Here is a 10529-nt window from a genome sequence, read left to right on the forward strand (position 1 = left end):
GCCGCAAATGAATGCACGGACAGCGAAAAACAAAAGACCTTTTGATCTACCGGGTGTTCGGAAATGGATACAGAGTGGGATTAGTGATTTATCAGTTTAATATGAGATGAAAGAATATTAATATGTAGTAAATATTTAAACAACTAATAGTATATTTGCCTTTTAACCACAAACAGACAATTACATTTTACATTTTAGTACTACTGGTGCGTGGCATCGTGCCTTGAGGTAAATTGCAAGAACTTCAAAAACTGAAAAAAATAGATTTTTGAGGATTTTGAAAAAAATGTTTTTTTTTATATTTTGAAATTGGTTGAAATGTTTGAATTTCTTTTAAAGCAATCGCGCTGTAATGCCATACTTTATTTCTAGTGTTTGATCGCAAGCGGCTGCAAAAAATGTATTATTATTATCACACTCTTATACAAACTATAATAAAGTTGTTACATTTGTTTCTAGTAAACGAAATTCAGATGAAAGAATTATCGATGTATATTATATTAAGTGGACTTCCACGCGGCCCACTGATTAGAACAATGTTCTTCATACCAGTAAGTTCTAGGTTCGAAGAGTCTGATTTCAAGCATTAGTAACATCAACGACAATATAGTTGAGAAGTAAGAAAAATAAAGTTGTAATTAACATTAGTCATCCAATATCTAATAGGACTTTATTTTTCAAAAAAAAAGTTATGAAATTGATGAAGCAATACGTATAGTATGATATCATGATATTATTGATAAATGATCTTCAATATGCAAAAACGTTGACAAAACAACTATATCGAAATGAGCAAATATTATTAGATACGCCAATACAGTATGACAAATAAATTGTTCTTTTTTGGGCCTTACATGATCTATCTTAATTCCAGCTCTGCAAATAAATTAAAACAAAACATTTTTCATTTCGTAATGTATTAATAATTATGAAGCTCTTGAAATAGAAACCGGCATGAACGACTTGTGAAACAATATGTTGGTAATAATAAATCGCATAAAAAAACTTAGTTATGCAAGTATTTATTGTTATTAAAATAAAGGTTTTATTATTGTTTAAATGCGCCGTATAGGTTTATCCAGAATGATATTATGAATGCAGAAAAATAAAAGTAATTCTTTTATGTGTTTTAAAATGCTTTTTTTGAAATAAATATTAAATTTAATCAATTCTCTTGTCAGCAATGCATGAATAAGTAGTGACTTATTCACGAATTCGTAAATTGCCGGAAATTTATGTGACTGGAAATTATTGCAACTAAATTAAAATTATACTTTTGATATTTTATAATATTTTGAATAAAATGAATGAAAATAACTTACTAAAATAAAATCTATCTCGCATATGAAAAATGTTCAAAATATATTTGTAGGGATTGAAACGATTGAAAAAGTATATATTATTGTGCTCACAAAGCTGTTACCTGTGGAAGCTTATCATTAAAAAAGACAAAGACGTTTGATGCATTTGTTTATTTTATGACTGTACACTTTACATATAACTCAAATTAACAACTGAACTTAAATACGACTCCATTGATGATTAAAGTACCACTGACTCATGTTGATCTACACTATATGAAAACTAAATGACGACTTACTCATATTGATCTGAAATTTATGAAAACTAAGTGATAACAGACTCAAGTTGCGTCATTGCAAGTCTTTTTATCAGCTCGTCCTCAATGTCACTTTGAAATCCTAGATTATTTTACGATCTGTTCAATGTCACTGAATAGTGCAACTTAATGCTTTACTTAGTTGTTCCTGCGTATTTGGTGGTTTTTTAAGGAATTTTATCAACGTTTGTTGCGCTTGCCAAGGATATCTTGAGCATACAATGTAGTAGAATGAGTAATTCACTATAACTGCGTAGTTTGTATTCTGACCGATATGGTTTTATAATAATATTATTACGAATGGGTGCATATCCACTATAATATATTCAGTACATAAATCTCAACATTTTAAAATCTCTAGTTTTCTCTGTCAACGGACTATTTATGACAATATAGATGATTTATTTTCAAATCAACGATTTAAATAATATGCAAATTTCTTCGATGTACAACGACACTTGTAATCATCATGCGCCGGCGCACACAGTACACCGGCTTTCGCAAAAATAGGTGAGATTTGGAAGAGATCAGAAATGATCAAGGTTGTTATTATATATTTTGCAATTTTGGTTCCAAACAATTTAGAATGACTTAATATGTCGAGGAAATAATAAATTGGAAATTTGGATTTTCTGGCGCATACATTAACTATCGACGAACTACACTATTAATTTTTTAATGCTATAGGAGCAAATTTAATAAATCCTTTAATAGTATTATATCGCGTGATGCATTTTATTCCTTATAGCAGTATAATAAAGTAATTTATCTATTAATAAACAAATACTAGCTTCACACGCAAAATAGTTTTCAAAGAGTTTAACCAAAAAATATTGCTGAGATTTTTTTTAAGTAGTCTAAAGTACGCTCAATTACATCAGCTACCTACCAAAATAAGCTTAAAGTCAAAATCGGACCAGCCGGCCCAAAAATTAGTTCAAACAAATAAACTTACCAAAATTTATAAAATTTCTTTATTTGGTATATATTACTAATAAAAGACACTACAATTTTATTTAAATAAACAGAAATAAATACAGATATACAGATATATAATTAAAATAGATCAGAATCACAATAAAATATTATTCTTTAAAATGCTAGTATCATGTAATTTTTCAATTCATTGTCTTATTGTCTGACAATGACAAAACCAGAAATCTATTTCAATTAGATCCCAATAATCCAAATTTCCCCTAGTACCACTAATATGTGCGAGTTCACAATCAATCAGGATGCTACGAGGTGGAAAGATCTTGGAGCTAGAAGCAAGAAGACGGTGCTCTTCTTAGCCGTCCGAAGAAAGATAAGGATCGGTCATTTAGTTCGGTTGGAAGGATGCTCAGGAACACCTAAAAGCCATTCGGGCGTTGCCACTGTTCGCAAAACAGAGGTGAATTAGAGACTTGAATCTGTATCAACATACTATGGGTAACACCAGGAAAACAGAATGATTCAACATTTTTCAACCAAAACTATTACATGAGCTGTTGTGATGATACTTTTCTTCTCAACTTGGCTTTTTAGGAAGCGACCCCATAGCTGACTTTTCTATATTGTATATTTTTGTAAGTATTTATCTAATGGGGCGGGACACAAAGATTCAATTTGAATTTTAGAAATTATACTGTGAAAACCAAACTAACTTCATCACAACAAATACAAACAAACTATCAATTTTCTTATTGCTTAGATCTTGCCAGTTTGTAGTTTCAGATGGTTCCTTTCACCGTGGCTATATCTAAGCTATTTAATAGGTCATAGAAAAAAACTTATATCTTACTTACAATAACAAAACACATTATAAACAATTGAATAACATATATACTTAACTAGCAAACCGAGCAAACTCCTTTTCATCACCAGATGGTTTCATTTTATGTAACATTTCGTTTGGTGATTAAAAGATGAAGAAAAAAATTGCCGGGTGTTGAAATTGAATAAAAATTTGCACAATACGCGTGATTGATTTGACGGTTTCGAATTGAAATGTTAGGAACTTATTTTTTTACTTTTTTGCACAATTTCACACAATGCCTGTTTATCACATGAAATTAACTGAGCAGAAAACAATGAGTAGCTGTCAAACAAATAAGTAGCAATCAAACAAAAAATATTAGTGTGTAGTACATGCTAAGTATCAGAGATAACGCTGTATGTAAAAAAAAGAAAGAGTGTTTTCCGCTTTTCAGTTTAAATCTTTCTTCAATTTTCTTTGCTATAAACCGAAAATCGTCGAAATCGGTTCGTGCGTTCTGGAGTTATATCGCCAGGAAGGAAAACCCGACTTATTTTTATAATATAGAAGATAATTATCAAACAAACTAACAACGAAAAAGTATACTTTCGGTACAGAAATGACATTGTGGCTGTGTATCTCCAAAGAGCTATGTCATTCAATTTAAGACAATGAATGGTTACACATCTTTGGCTCGTATCTAAGTTTGACATTTACATACCAATATGTACTGTCAAATATCGAAAGAAATTTTAGCTTTTCTCAACTGTATTAGGTTCATCTATACATAGCAACATAATTTATTAGCACATTCACAGCCTTTTAAAAATTTTAATACGTGCTTTAAAAAAATTGGAGGACAAAAAAGACTATATGAAGTAACTGATATCTGTTATATCAAACTATGAAGAATAATTAGGACTGGTCATTAGTATGCTGGAAATAGTATTATTTAGAGTTTTATGGCATTGAGGAGATGGATCCAGAAAGCTGATAATATAATCAATGCCATCAAATTGTTTTGATAAAACCTACTATAAATTACAACAACTCTGGTAACACTTTTCCGCAATATTGAAAATAATCTTCTACAAACATCTTTCTATTTCATAAAAAAATCCGATTCCGCATAATAAGTATCGATGGGTGTCATAAAACTCGTATTTTACACTGCCCCATCATGATCAAGGAGACGGAGTACGTGACGATACAATATCTCTCGAGCCGGGTGAATGGAAGCTATGCGTAAGCCAGTAATTTTATATCGCTAACACATTTATTCTTTATAAAAAGACCACAAATGCACACTTAATGGCCACACAGCATTGTTGCATAGTTTTCATCGATCCAAGAATTATGCCCTGGGCAGGTTTTGCGTTCTTTGCAATTAAATTTATAATAATGGATAATAGTATGAATAATGCGGTGACTTTGATGCATTATGAAGGGTATTATGTGCGTTTAAAAAGTATTGTAAAGGTCTTAACATGCTTTATAACAGATGTGGTGTCTTGTGCACAAAGAAGACATCCCAACTATTTGGCATTTTTCAATTAGATCTTAAACAATTTTCTTTTTGTCATGTTTAATATTGCCACAGTCACAGTCTCGCTGGCCGAAGTTCAGTACACAGAATTGTGTAGGTGCGTCCTTTTATACAGAAAATATAAAATGCATCTATGATAAAATTGCGATTTGAGTTATTATTATCGACTAATTTAAACAAAATCTAGTGGGGTGTATGGCATCGTGCCTTAAGGCAAATTGCTGGAACTTCCCGTACCGTAACGAAATGTTCGAGGAATATTAAATGTTTTCAAATAGACTGTTATAAATAAATACTGTAACATGTCTATGAATTATATAAACTGAATTGCAAAGTTGAAATTATTTGTTCAAAGCATATTAGAACTTTAGTCAGAATTAAAATTAAAATTTGAATTATTTTAGATATACAAAAAAAAATTAAAAAAAAAAATTAAAAAAAAATTTGAAAAATTTTGTTTTTTCCAAAATCAATTATTTTGTTAAAACAAGCAGAAAGTTCTTTAAATCATTCAAATCGGAAGCTTAATTCTCTCAAAAACAGCCATTTTTTGCACAATTAGCTCCGTATATCCGAAACGGCTGGATCTGCCTCTGCCAAAAACAGATCACCACTTCACCCCATTATTACAAATTGAATGTTGTTTGGATCATTCAAATAGGATGCTCCATTCTTTTAAAAACTCGATTTCTATTTTCTGCACTCTTTGCTCCGTAAGTGTTTTGGCTGGACCGACTTTTGCCAAAAACTAATCAGCACATCTCCCTATCAATAAGAATCGAATGTTTTTTAAACTATTCAAATTGGTTTGAAAACTCGATTTCTATTTTCTGCACTCTTTGCTCCGTAAGTGTTTTGGCTGGACCGACTTTTGCCAAAAACTAATCAGCACATCTCCCTATCAATAAGAATCGAATGTTTTTTAAACTATTCAAATTGGTTTATCCGTGCGCCCAAAATATGTGGACGAAAAATTGTATTCATACATACATACGCACACACGTGCGCACACATCCATGCCAGAATGTTTAGAAATCTTCAAAACGTGAAGATATGCAAAAATTTTCAATTTCAATTTTTAGACGATTACAATAACTTATCCTACGAGAATATAAAAAAATTTATTTTGTGCCAAATTTGTCAATATTTGATAATGTGTAACAATTTTGGTCATTGCTAAATAGTTTAAATAGTTATCTTGAAAAATTTAAAAAAATCACATGCAGAGTTAGTTAAAACTAAACCTTGGGGCTAGTTGTATCATAAAAGAAATATAAATTCAAGTGAAAAAAATTGGGTAAAATTTATAGTTTGTAAGGTGTGGGCAAATGCAAATTGTGTTACAGAAGACACTATGTTTTTTATTTGTACTATGATATTAATTGATGTCTACATTGATTTTTGATGAAAAATTATATTATAGAAGACATTATATAATTAATTTGTTTGCGTTGATTTATGGAAATAATTACTTGGAGACAAGACAATTTTTTTAAAAATTAGTAAAACATAAATAAGCAGAGGTATTAATATCGTTTTTTATTATTACTTCTTGTCTTGGCACACGTTACAATTAGCACCAAACACGGGGTAAGTTGTAATACCACACTTTTTCTAGAAAAAGACTAGAACAGCAGTTGTAAAATTGTATATACTTGATTTGTTAGAGAAATAGTTACAGCAACTGTCCATTTTTATTTCGTACAAATATAATTGGCGGATGTATACGTTAATTAAAATAAACCAGCACCTGGCTCTCTTACCTAATTAATAAGATATCTCTAAACCTTCTTATATTAACTCAAACTTTTTAATGCTTACCTTATATAATTGCCATAACTTTTATGTACACTATAATTTAATTGTATTGAGAGTGTTTAATAGGAAATAATTTTTAAATAGTCTTTCTTTGAGATATAAAAATGTATAACGCAAGTGATTGAATATTATTGACCTTAAATAATAACGACAAATACAAAATCTATTGATAAAGAAATTTAAATCTATCCTCCAAGTGATTTTAACATTCGAAGTAATAATATTCTACATCTCAGGAACCTATTTAGGTATTCAAGACCATCATACCAATTTTTACTGGCTTTGAAGTGATGTCAGGCTATTATTCGTACGTATTCCTAACACGTTATGCGTACCTTAGAGAAAAAATCCACTTAAGGATAAGTACGATAAATTTATTCGCCTTGCTTGTATCACATAATTCCGTATAATACCATGTAATGTGATGGAGCGGCTGTCACTACATATGATATATTGTAATCTAACAACTAGGATTGGAATGGACCATTATTGTACTTAAAGAACATATATCACAAAGAATTATGTGAACCAGTTTTACTTATCAAGCGGTTTAATAATATCTATATAATAATCGTTATATCGCCGAGCGGGGTACAAAATATAACTGGACGCATATTTCTTCGCGACAGAAAACATAGTCTGAAAGTTTCGAATCATTAACAACAGAACGTAATGGTCAGTCAACAGCTGATAATGCACAGACATTGCCATTAATTTACTTGAAAATGTTAAGTTTATAGATTTGGACGCATATTATTGCAAGGAACGCATTAATATTGCAAACGTAGAGGAGAAAGGAAAATAACTTAACAATAGTCAATTGAAATTCTTACCGATTTAAATATATATTGAACAACCCGTAGGGTATGTTATATTATAGTAATAGCAAGAAAGTCAAAAATGAAACCTTTTATATTTATTCAATTCTCAAAACCTTCTGAACAATTTGGAATATATAAAAAAAGTATGTATGTGTGAGTGAGTGTATGTTTGTGTGTAGTATGTATGTATGTGCGGATACAATTTTTCATCGACGATTTCGGGAGCACTGATTAATCTATATGAATGATTCAAGAAACTTTCGAATCCTATTGAAGGGAAAACATGGTCATTAGCTTTTGGTAAAGACAAGTCCAGCCGTTTTGGAGATAGGGGGATAGAAGAGCAAAAAATTGCAATTTAGTTTATGAGAACAGGACAAAAATATATTACTTATATTGATATAATGAGTTCAGTCCAGCAGTTTCAAAGATCCAAAAAAGAAGTTAAAAAAATGTCATTTGGTGGTGAAAAATGTTTATCAAATTATCAGACATTTTATAGAAAATTTAATAATGAGTACAAATTTTGTTCCAGTTTTTTGGATTCCGTACCAATATAATGCAGATATTAAAATGTAGTATATACGTATTGCATACCAAGTTTTCACTCTAATGCATTTCATACAAATTTTCATATTTAGCAAATTTAATAGCTCCAATTAATCTAAAATAACCCTGTTTATTTTCTTTGTCCTATAGCAAATACCAGTCTTTAATGTTTTTTTTAATCTGATACGTCCAATACAAATTTTCATATTCAGTAAAAAACTAAATTAATAGCTCCAATTAGAATGAAATAATCTTGTGTTTTCATTCACTAGAAAGTACTATGGCAAATACCAGTCTCCCATAATTACACAATTTACACTAAATATATATGATAGTTGCTTGCTAAATAACGAATTATAGAACAAATCCCATATTGCGTTGGCAAAATATGCAAAATACATTTATTAAGAATTGATATTAGTTACTAATTAATTAGTAATCAATTTAGTATATTTAGAAGGTAAGACATATATTTTTTATATATCAACAAAATTGCGTCAATTATTCAGTGACAACAAAGACGGTTTATTATTCATGAATTAAAATTTTAGCTAGATACCATAAAAATTGCATAATTGAAAAACAATTAGCATAAGAAACTTTATCTACAAATTAAATTTGGTAACAGTATATATATTATAAATAGATAAAATATCAATTTATACAAAAAATGGAATATTAGGTTATACAGGGTGTTCCAGAACTCAACGTCAAGCCAAAACGAGGTAATAGTTCTGATCCTAACTATCGTAAAAAAATAGAAAAAAATTATGTACTTTAAATATTATGTCTTCAGTGCAACCCAAAGATTTGTGTTCAAACTGTAACAATTTTTTGGTTATTGTGGTTATTTTTTATAATTTGTATTCATTTAAACTTTGGAAAGCGTTGTTTTCAAAGGACTTCTCAAAGTTGATCCATTTTGAATTCATAGTTCAACAAAAATTTTAATTTTTGAAAACTTTAGGCCATTATGTTACTATTTTAGACGGTGTCCTAGAAATGTAATTTACGCTTGCAGATCCAAAGCTTAAGTGAACAAAATTAATAAACTTTAACCACAATTACCAAAAAATAGTAACTTGTTCATCAAAACTCCAAGTTGAACTTGAAAGCTTCTAATTTTCAAACAATTAAGTTGTTTTTTCTATTATATTTTTATCATGATGAATTTCATTTGACATTGATTTCTGAGACTCACAAGTTTTCATTAAAAATGTTATTTTCCGACCAAACTAGTGCAAAATTTATACATGTAATTTCTCAAGTTTCATTCATTGCGCACATAAATTTTATTACCCAATACATAATTGTGCAAGTTTATATCACTTAAGTTTTAAAATCTCAATCACATCGGTTTCTCTGAATAGTTCTTTGATCTGATTCGAGTTTTAATAAGTAACTCGAATACATATGGTTTCTTTTGCAGTACAATTATGTGAAATATGATGTCATAAATTATTTTTGCGCAATCAATATGCGGCTACTTAAACGTCCTTAAATCAAGCTATTCGTACATTAATGTTTATATGGAGCCATTAAATTCTGACCTCACGCCGCGGGTTTCCTTAGACGGATATATACGGAGCCAAGAAATTCGATCAGTTCCTTTGAAGCCAATATTGTGCGCTGGCATAAACATCGCCAGAAGGAAGTTTAAAGTTGTCATAAATTTTATTTGAATTTACGGAATTTTTATATCGAATCATAAATCTTTTATCAATTGTATTTCATAATAACATATAAATTATATAAATATAATATATATAAATATGTGTCCTTTCATTTTATAATGTAAAATTGCGGCTCAAATAGAACATCGTTTTTTGTCAGCCTGGTCGTATGATATTTTTATTCAAACTACTTGAATCTATGATCTATGAATATGCTAATATGATATTATTTTTTCATCATATATAGAGCAGGGCGGGACACAAAGGTCCAATTTGACTTTGACCAATTATAGTGTGAAAACCAAAGCAATTTATATCTCAATGAATTACACCTATCAAACAAACAACTATCTGACTAACTTCAGTAAAACTTTCAAATAATTCACCAATGTAGAAATGTGTTTCTTTTGATGTTTCTCAAAAAATTGTAAACTGGTCCATCTTACCCCATAGGCATGTAAAATGAACGGCAAGGAGCCAGATTCAATGTCTTTTTTTAATTCTAATGAAATTTTACAAAATAGTAGCTATATTATTCATCAATTAGGTTATATTTAGGTTGATCTGGTACTTCGCAAAGAATATTCATTAGAAGAGTTGCAAAACTATTTTTTGATTTTTTTTATATATCTTTTCGTTTCAAAGGTTTCTAGATATTTTGGCATACCTTATAAAAAATGGATGTATGTGTGTGTGTGTGCGCGGATAAAAAGTGCAGAAATTCCGATTAGATCCCAGACATCCGCTCATAGCGTTGTGCGCGAGC

Source organism: Ctenocephalides felis, unplaced genomic scaffold, assembly GCF_003426905.1.
Source record: "Ctenocephalides felis isolate EL2017-DRISC unplaced genomic scaffold, ASM342690v1 CF-g0.4_SCAFFOLD_03572, whole genome shotgun sequence".
In the NCBI taxonomy this organism is placed as follows: Eukaryota; Metazoa; Arthropoda; class Insecta; order Siphonaptera; family Pulicidae; genus Ctenocephalides; species Ctenocephalides felis.